This window comes from Ailuropoda melanoleuca, chromosome 2 (genome assembly GCF_002007445.2).
Source record: "Ailuropoda melanoleuca isolate Jingjing chromosome 2, ASM200744v2, whole genome shotgun sequence".
In the NCBI taxonomy this organism is placed as follows: Eukaryota; Metazoa; Chordata; class Mammalia; order Carnivora; family Ursidae; genus Ailuropoda; species Ailuropoda melanoleuca.
Window position 1 is genome coordinate 86,920,267 of NC_048219.1, and position 6,539 is coordinate 86,926,805.

At 43.6% G+C, this 6,539-nt stretch overlaps 4 non-coding genes across 4 annotated transcripts; all 4 read left to right on the forward strand.

The window, feature by feature from the left end:
• The first annotated feature begins 1,928 nt into the window (after positions 1 to 1,928).
• On the forward strand, positions 1,929 to 2,000 carry TRNAE-CUC. Its single transcript has one exon. It is a non-coding gene; the product is annotated as a tRNA-Glu (tRNA).
• Positions 2,001 to 3,941: 1,941 nt separating this feature from the next.
• Positions 3,942 to 4,013, forward strand: TRNAG-UCC. The gene has a single exon. It is a non-coding gene; the product is annotated as a tRNA-Gly (tRNA).
• An 809-nt stretch (positions 4,014 to 4,822) lies between these two features.
• TRNAH-GUG lies at positions 4,823 to 4,894 on the forward strand. The gene has a single exon. It is a non-coding gene; the product is annotated as a tRNA-His (tRNA).
• A 909-nt stretch (positions 4,895 to 5,803) lies between these two features.
• Positions 5,804 to 5,876, forward strand: TRNAK-CUU. Its single transcript has one exon. It is a non-coding gene; the product is annotated as a tRNA-Lys (tRNA).
• Positions 5,877 to 6,539: the final 663 nt, after the last annotated feature.

Consider the following 6,539-nt stretch of genomic DNA (forward strand, 5'->3'; position numbering starts at 1 on the left):
CTCTTTTTTTTTAAAAAAAGTTTATTTATTTAAGTAATCTCTACACCCAACATGGAGAGCTTAAACTCACAACCCCAAGATCAAGAGTTGCATACTCTTCTGACTGAGCCAGCCAAGTGTCCCCTGATTATGAGCTCATTAAGTACATTTTTGTGACTCTAATACCTAGTTTGGCACATGATCTGCAAACATATGGAAGAAGGAAAAAAGAAAATAGAACATGGAGTGAAGTGGATGAACGGCACTCCCCCCCCCCCCCCCCCCCCCGGGGGGGNGTTAGGTGTGTGATGCCAGAAGAGGAGGAGGCTTAATCCTGTCCTGAATGATGAGGCCTCTCCTGGTATTTTCCTGTTGAGAAAGGTAGCTAGCTCCCAGAGCTCATACTCTCTTTCCTAGGTTCTCATGTGTTACCAAAAACTACCAGCAGGTGACAGAATAATGGATGAAAATGGACTGTTGACCAAGACATAAGGAGTTTGATTTCCTCTGATATAGAGGAATAAATTCTACTACCCTACCCACCCCAGGTACAATTCCCAAATGCTGCTCTGAAATTTAGTCATTTTTTTCAGCCTTGGGGTACAGGTTGCTGTTCAGTGGGAACAGAGTCGGAGGAAAAAGAAGGGGGCTCTGTTAGACTCCATGGTGACATGTGACAACAGGATTAGTGGTTTTTGTGAAAATAAATATCTAGCATTTAGTTTCTAATTTTTGGCATTTAAACCCACAGGAAGGTGGAGATTGGATGAGGGGAGGATGAATAGTTTTCTTAAACGATATTTTAACATTGATACTTTAAAAGCAAAGCAAAACAACACAAAACCTACAGAAACACCCCTTGTCCTACCACCCATTTCTTCTGTCAGGCCTTGCTCATACACACACATCATTGGTGACTCAATATTTAAATTCACTTTTTCATTCATTACCAAAAGTATTTTCTGATGTTAATGTGGAGGGGGATTGCTTTTCAAAATTTCTGTTTGAACTCTGTGGAGACAGTTAATAATGTTGTGGTCATCTGACCACAAAAAGCCTGAGGGGACGCTTTTGTTTGTTTCATTCTTGTTTTTCTCAACTTTTTATTTTAAAACTTTTTAATAGAAAACTTGAAAGAATAAAATAATGAGCACTCAATTACCCCTTGCGTAGATTCATTGTCAATACTTTGTTACATTTGCTTTCTTTTCTCTCTCTCATATCGTTAAAAAAAATTAATTTGCATACATTGATGGGTATGGTTTTAAAAGTTCCTTCAGTGGAAGCATGCACCCCATTTCTTTTTTCCTCCTTGCTCCCGCTCTGCTTTCTTCATATAAAAAATTTAAAAGCTCCAAACCCCTGCCCTTCTTAGTCTCCCACCAGAGAGTTACGTTCAGGTCGTACTGACCACCAAAAACAGGTAGGCCCAGTGACTTTCGCTAGTCTGTAAAATTTTTTTGGCCAACAGAATTTGGTCTAAGTTAACAGACCAAAAAAGCTGCAATAGGACCAGGATCGCCAAGCGTTAGTCACACGACGACCTTTATATTTCTTAAGGGAAAGTTCCTGGTCAATTGGGCAGCACTCCAGCTGAAGATCTTTACTTTTCTCCTGATCACAATTCAGGAAATCACTGCAACTACGTGAAGCTGAGAGCTTCTTTTCTGTCTCTGTCTCTGTCTCTTCTCCGGTTATTTATCTCTGATGCTGGGGGCTGTGATCGTGTTTACGATCATCGCTCCGCTCTAGGAGCCAGGCTTCGGCGTTCTCTCGCGGGTTTTCTAACTTCAAAAAAGAAACGCGAAGAAGTAGTTTCCACCGGAGGAAGGCCCAGTTTTCAGGAATCTCAAAACCCAAGGCAGTTATAATAATATGCAGAAGGGGAATAATTAAGCGGAAACATATACTCAGAACCATATAGTTTCTATGAAGAACAACTTTCAAGTTCCCTGGTGGTCTAGTGGTTAGGATTCGGCGCTCTCACCGCCGCGGCCCGGGTTCGATTCCCGGTCAGGGAAACACTTTTCTTTGTTTTTTTTTTTTTTAAAAACCATTCCACAGAATCTTTTTAATGATTAATATTGTTTCTCCTAGTCAGTTTCCCATTCGTCCGAAGCTGAAATATAGGAAATGCAGAAATATGCAATGTAAAAACTGTTCTACCGCCTATTAACCATTGACGTCCAGTTTGAAAAACAGAATTGAAACTATGCTGTCCATACTATTTTATTTCCAGCTATTTTTAAAGTTAATATATTTCCAACACTTGCCAATGGAAATAAACGCTCTTCACTAACATGATATTTTCTTTCCATTTAATTTAGTTTTAGGAAAGGTAATATATTTACATGGTTTAGGATTCAAATATGCAAAGGATATAACTGACAAATCGAATTTTTACCTCTGCCACCTAGTTTCCCTCTAATAAGGCAACCAATGTTGTTTCATAACTATAATAATGTAAATATTTTATGCAAACGCAAGTACATGCATACATACTTATATATGTAAATATGCTCCCCCTTGCACAAAAGATAGCAAGCTATGCATGCTTTTTCTACACTTTGCCTTTTTCACTTAATATATTTTAGAAATATATTAGATTACTCATGAAGTTTAGACATGAAGAGTTTCCTCATTCTTCCTTATGGCACACAGTATTCTAGTGTATTGATGATATTCCACAATTAATTGAACCAACTTCCTTTTGATGGACACTTAGGTTATCTCTAATCCTTTGCTATTACAAACAATGCCGCCATAAAAAATCTTGCCAATAGTCATTTTGCATGTGTGTGGACTAAATGCCCAGGAATTGAAATACTGGTTCAAAAGGTATGTGCATTTGTGGATAGATATTGCCAGTATGCCTTCCACAGAGGTCGTGCCAATTCACACTCCTGTCGGCAATGTACAATGTATATAGAATTTTTAAAAAGAAAAACTCATGTGGGTTTTCATCAAAATGGATTTAATCTAACCTATTTCTGGAATTTTAGTTTTTTCCCCCTAAAATTTTGGCATTACAGACAACAGTTTGTGAACATCTCTGTAAGTACATCCTAGGTATTTCCTCAGGATAAATTTATGGAAGTAGAATTACTACCTCATACCGTATACTAAATGAATTAAATAATTAAATGCAAGAACTGAAACAATTAAAAAGCTAAGAAAAATACACTAGTGGATAATTATCTTAATATTGGGTAGAACACTTTTCCAAGATAAAAGCAAAGACAGAAATCATAAAGGATAAAACTGATGAATTAGACACATAACAGAAAACTTCTTCTTATCTAAAAATCGTATGAAGAATGTTAAGAATCAAATGACAAAGTGGTATAAATCAGTAATATTAATATAATACAAATAATTAATAGAAAAATAGACAAAGCATATGGCTTAGTAATTCTCAAAACTTATGCAAATAATTGGTAAGTATGAAAAATTATCAACCTCAATAGTAATAGAATAAATGCAAAATAAGATAAGACTTTATCCTGCACTTCCTTGAAGATGAAAAGAATGAGACATCCCATTGACTGATGTAAGTTAATAGCGAAAATTGATGTTATCTCTCCACACAGCAATTTGGCAATGTGTATCCAAAGTTTTAAAATGCGTGTGTCTTTTGATTTGCAATTTTACCTTACTGCATTTGCTCAATGAAAACACTCTGTAATGCCTAATAACACCCTCAGGGGTTATTATACCCAAAACTGGATTTCAGACGCCCCCTTCAAACGACAATAGAAAAAACTAGAATTGACTTTTTAAACCTGTAAATCAATAAGAAACTGCCACAGAATTTTTAATGTAACCACAGGAGAAATCCTAAAGAGCTTCCTCCTTTGACTTTGTGTTAGAAATCTCTCTTAATATGAATATCAGAGAATTATGTGACCAGAACTGGACGAGTTACTCCTCATAGGGAAACCGATCTAGACTTTCTACTGCCTGCGTTGGTGGTATAGTGGTGAGCATAGCTGCCTTCCAAGCAGTTGACCCGGGTTCGATTCCCGGCCAACGCACTTTTCGCTCTCTCTTTTTTCCCCCCGAAACTTTTAAGTAGTTCAATTCGGGAAACCATGGTGGAAGAAAAGGTTTTTTAAGACTATTAATTGGGAGGGGAGTCTCTAAAAGAGAGCCTCTGGGGTTTTCGCAGCTGCAACCCTGAGTCAAGCAAGCCCTTGTGCTGGGTTCCGCCGCTGCTATGGCAACAGTTTATGAGAACTATCCTTGTGGGGTCTTTAGGGAAGTGCCTGAAATAGAGGCTACTCGGATTTGTTTTTCTAATTCTCGGATGCGGCTCTGCTTTACTGAGGAATCAGAATAGGGAAGTCAGCCTAAGAGCCCGCCGTTCCCGGAGAGCGCCGTGTCGCTTGGAACGTTGAGGAAAGCAAGAAGAAACCAAGAGCAGGGCCTTCGACCATCTCCGCTTCTCTTCCGGTTCCACCGCTCCGGGGACAGAGACGTCAATTCCAGCGCACAAGCTGGAGATGTAAACAGGAAAATCCTCATGGCGGCCTCTCGCACCCCTGGGCAGGGCGGCTTGATTGGAAGGGAGAGAAGTGGCATGAGGAGCGGCGACCGGGTATGGTCCCCGGCCGCAGCCCGCTGCCCAGGCGAAGGGCGATGTTGGCGCCTGCACGCGGGATTTAGAAGCTCAGAACCAGATTCAGGGGTTAGCACTTCGAGGTTGTAGAGTGGAAACGTTTGTTTGGTATTTCGATTGAGGCAGATCACTCGAACGGGGCAAATGAAATGACAGCACAACGTACGTATTCCTATTCCAAAGGACATAAAATAAGGCCCCATTGCGTCGCCTGGCAGGTGGCGCGCCGTGATCGTATAGTGGTTAGTACTCTGCGTTGTGGCCGCAGCAACCTCGGTTCGAATCCGAGTCACGGCATGTAGTAACTTCCTAATGGCCTTCTTTTCGTCGTCGTTGTTTTTTTTTTTCTTTAAGCCTTTTAAAAGGGTTGGAAGAAGTTTAATTCTCTCTTCATTCCAAGCAGCCTCGCAGAAGTGCTCTCCATGAATTGAGTGTTCTTTCTGTTCAGCTCCTTCCGCCTCTCGCCAGCCTCAAGCAAACCACCCAACCAGTTCTGGCCCGGACGCACTTCAGGGCGGTACAGGGAGCCTCGGAGCTGCCAAGGCTGCAGAAGTGAGAACCCTTCGCTTCTGACTCCGGAACTCAGCGCCTGTACCGGACGTTGGAGAAATGAAAGTTGGGAGAGAGGAGTGAAATCGCCTGGGGCTCTCTCATCCGACTTGAAATCTCGCTTGGACGTTTACACGTAATAAAGATGGTCTTTTACTTTAGCCACACAAAATTTTAGTATTTAAAAACAAAGTCGTGCCCACAGTGATGCGTCCCTCAGCCCCACTTCCACCCACCACCCTGGTCGTCCGGGTTTAGGAAGAGAAGGAAGGAGCGGCTGGAGCACCAAGGTCCCGGGAGAGCAAGTCCCCATGCCCCACCTGCTCCCCCGGCTGTTTGCGCCTTTCAGCCCCGTTCCCTCGCGCTCTTTCGCCTCCTCCTCAGGAGTCCTCCTGCCAGAAACCGGGCTGTCAAAATGATCCGGTCCGCGCGGACTTTCGGAAACATGGAGATTTTAGGACTCATGAGTCTCCGTCCTCTGGGAGGCCCGCCGGGCCCCACGCGGTCCCCACCGTTCTCTCAGTGCCTCGGTCCTGGTAGCAAAAAGCTACTTTGTGTTTGCAAAATAGTAGGTCCTAAGGTCTAATGTGTGTCTGGACCGCACAGCCTGTCTCTTTAAAGAAATGATATTCCTAAAAGAGAAACCGGGAGAACAGCGCCCGGCTAGCTCAGTCGGTAGAGCATGAGACTCTTAATCTCAGGGTCGTGGGTTCGAGCCCCACGTTGGGCGAGCGGCTCTTTTCTCTTTCTATTAAATCCTCTGTTGGCAATCAACAACTGTGAACTTATAATTAGCCATTGCGGCCACTGTTGTTTTAAACTTGGGCAGCAACTTCCAGAATCTCCTCTATTCGCTACAAATTGAACAAATATGAGGAATCCGAACCAGGGACCCTGGTCGTTGACACCGCGGGTCCCTGACCTACCTCTGGGGGGCGGGAGGAGCTTCTCCCGGGAGGAAAGTGACAAGAGCCAGAGCAGCTCCGAGTCCTGACCCGCAGGTCTCCCCCTTCGTCCTACCGCGTCTCCGCTCCACGGAGAAGACGCCTTAGGATCGGACGGATGAATACACTCTGCTTTTCTTCTGCTTGGTGGGGGGAAATTTTGGAGGAGGTTTTTTGAAGGCCTTCTTAGCTAGTTAAAATGTTCTCCTCTAGGTGCCAAGGAGAATGTTTTTGCTTTTCAGGTTTGAAGCGTTCATCAGCCGCAAAGGGCTGTAAAATACAGCTCGTTTACTAAGATCCCGAAGCGGGGAAAAAGGAGAGTGCCCTGCAAAAGGGTCTGGGGAGGCGGGGAGGGAGTCGGAGAGGGGAGGAGGAAAGGCGCGGGCGGGGCGGGGCGCAGGCGCGAGCTCGCGGGCTGGGAGCCCCCGCGGCAGCGGACGGGAGGCGGG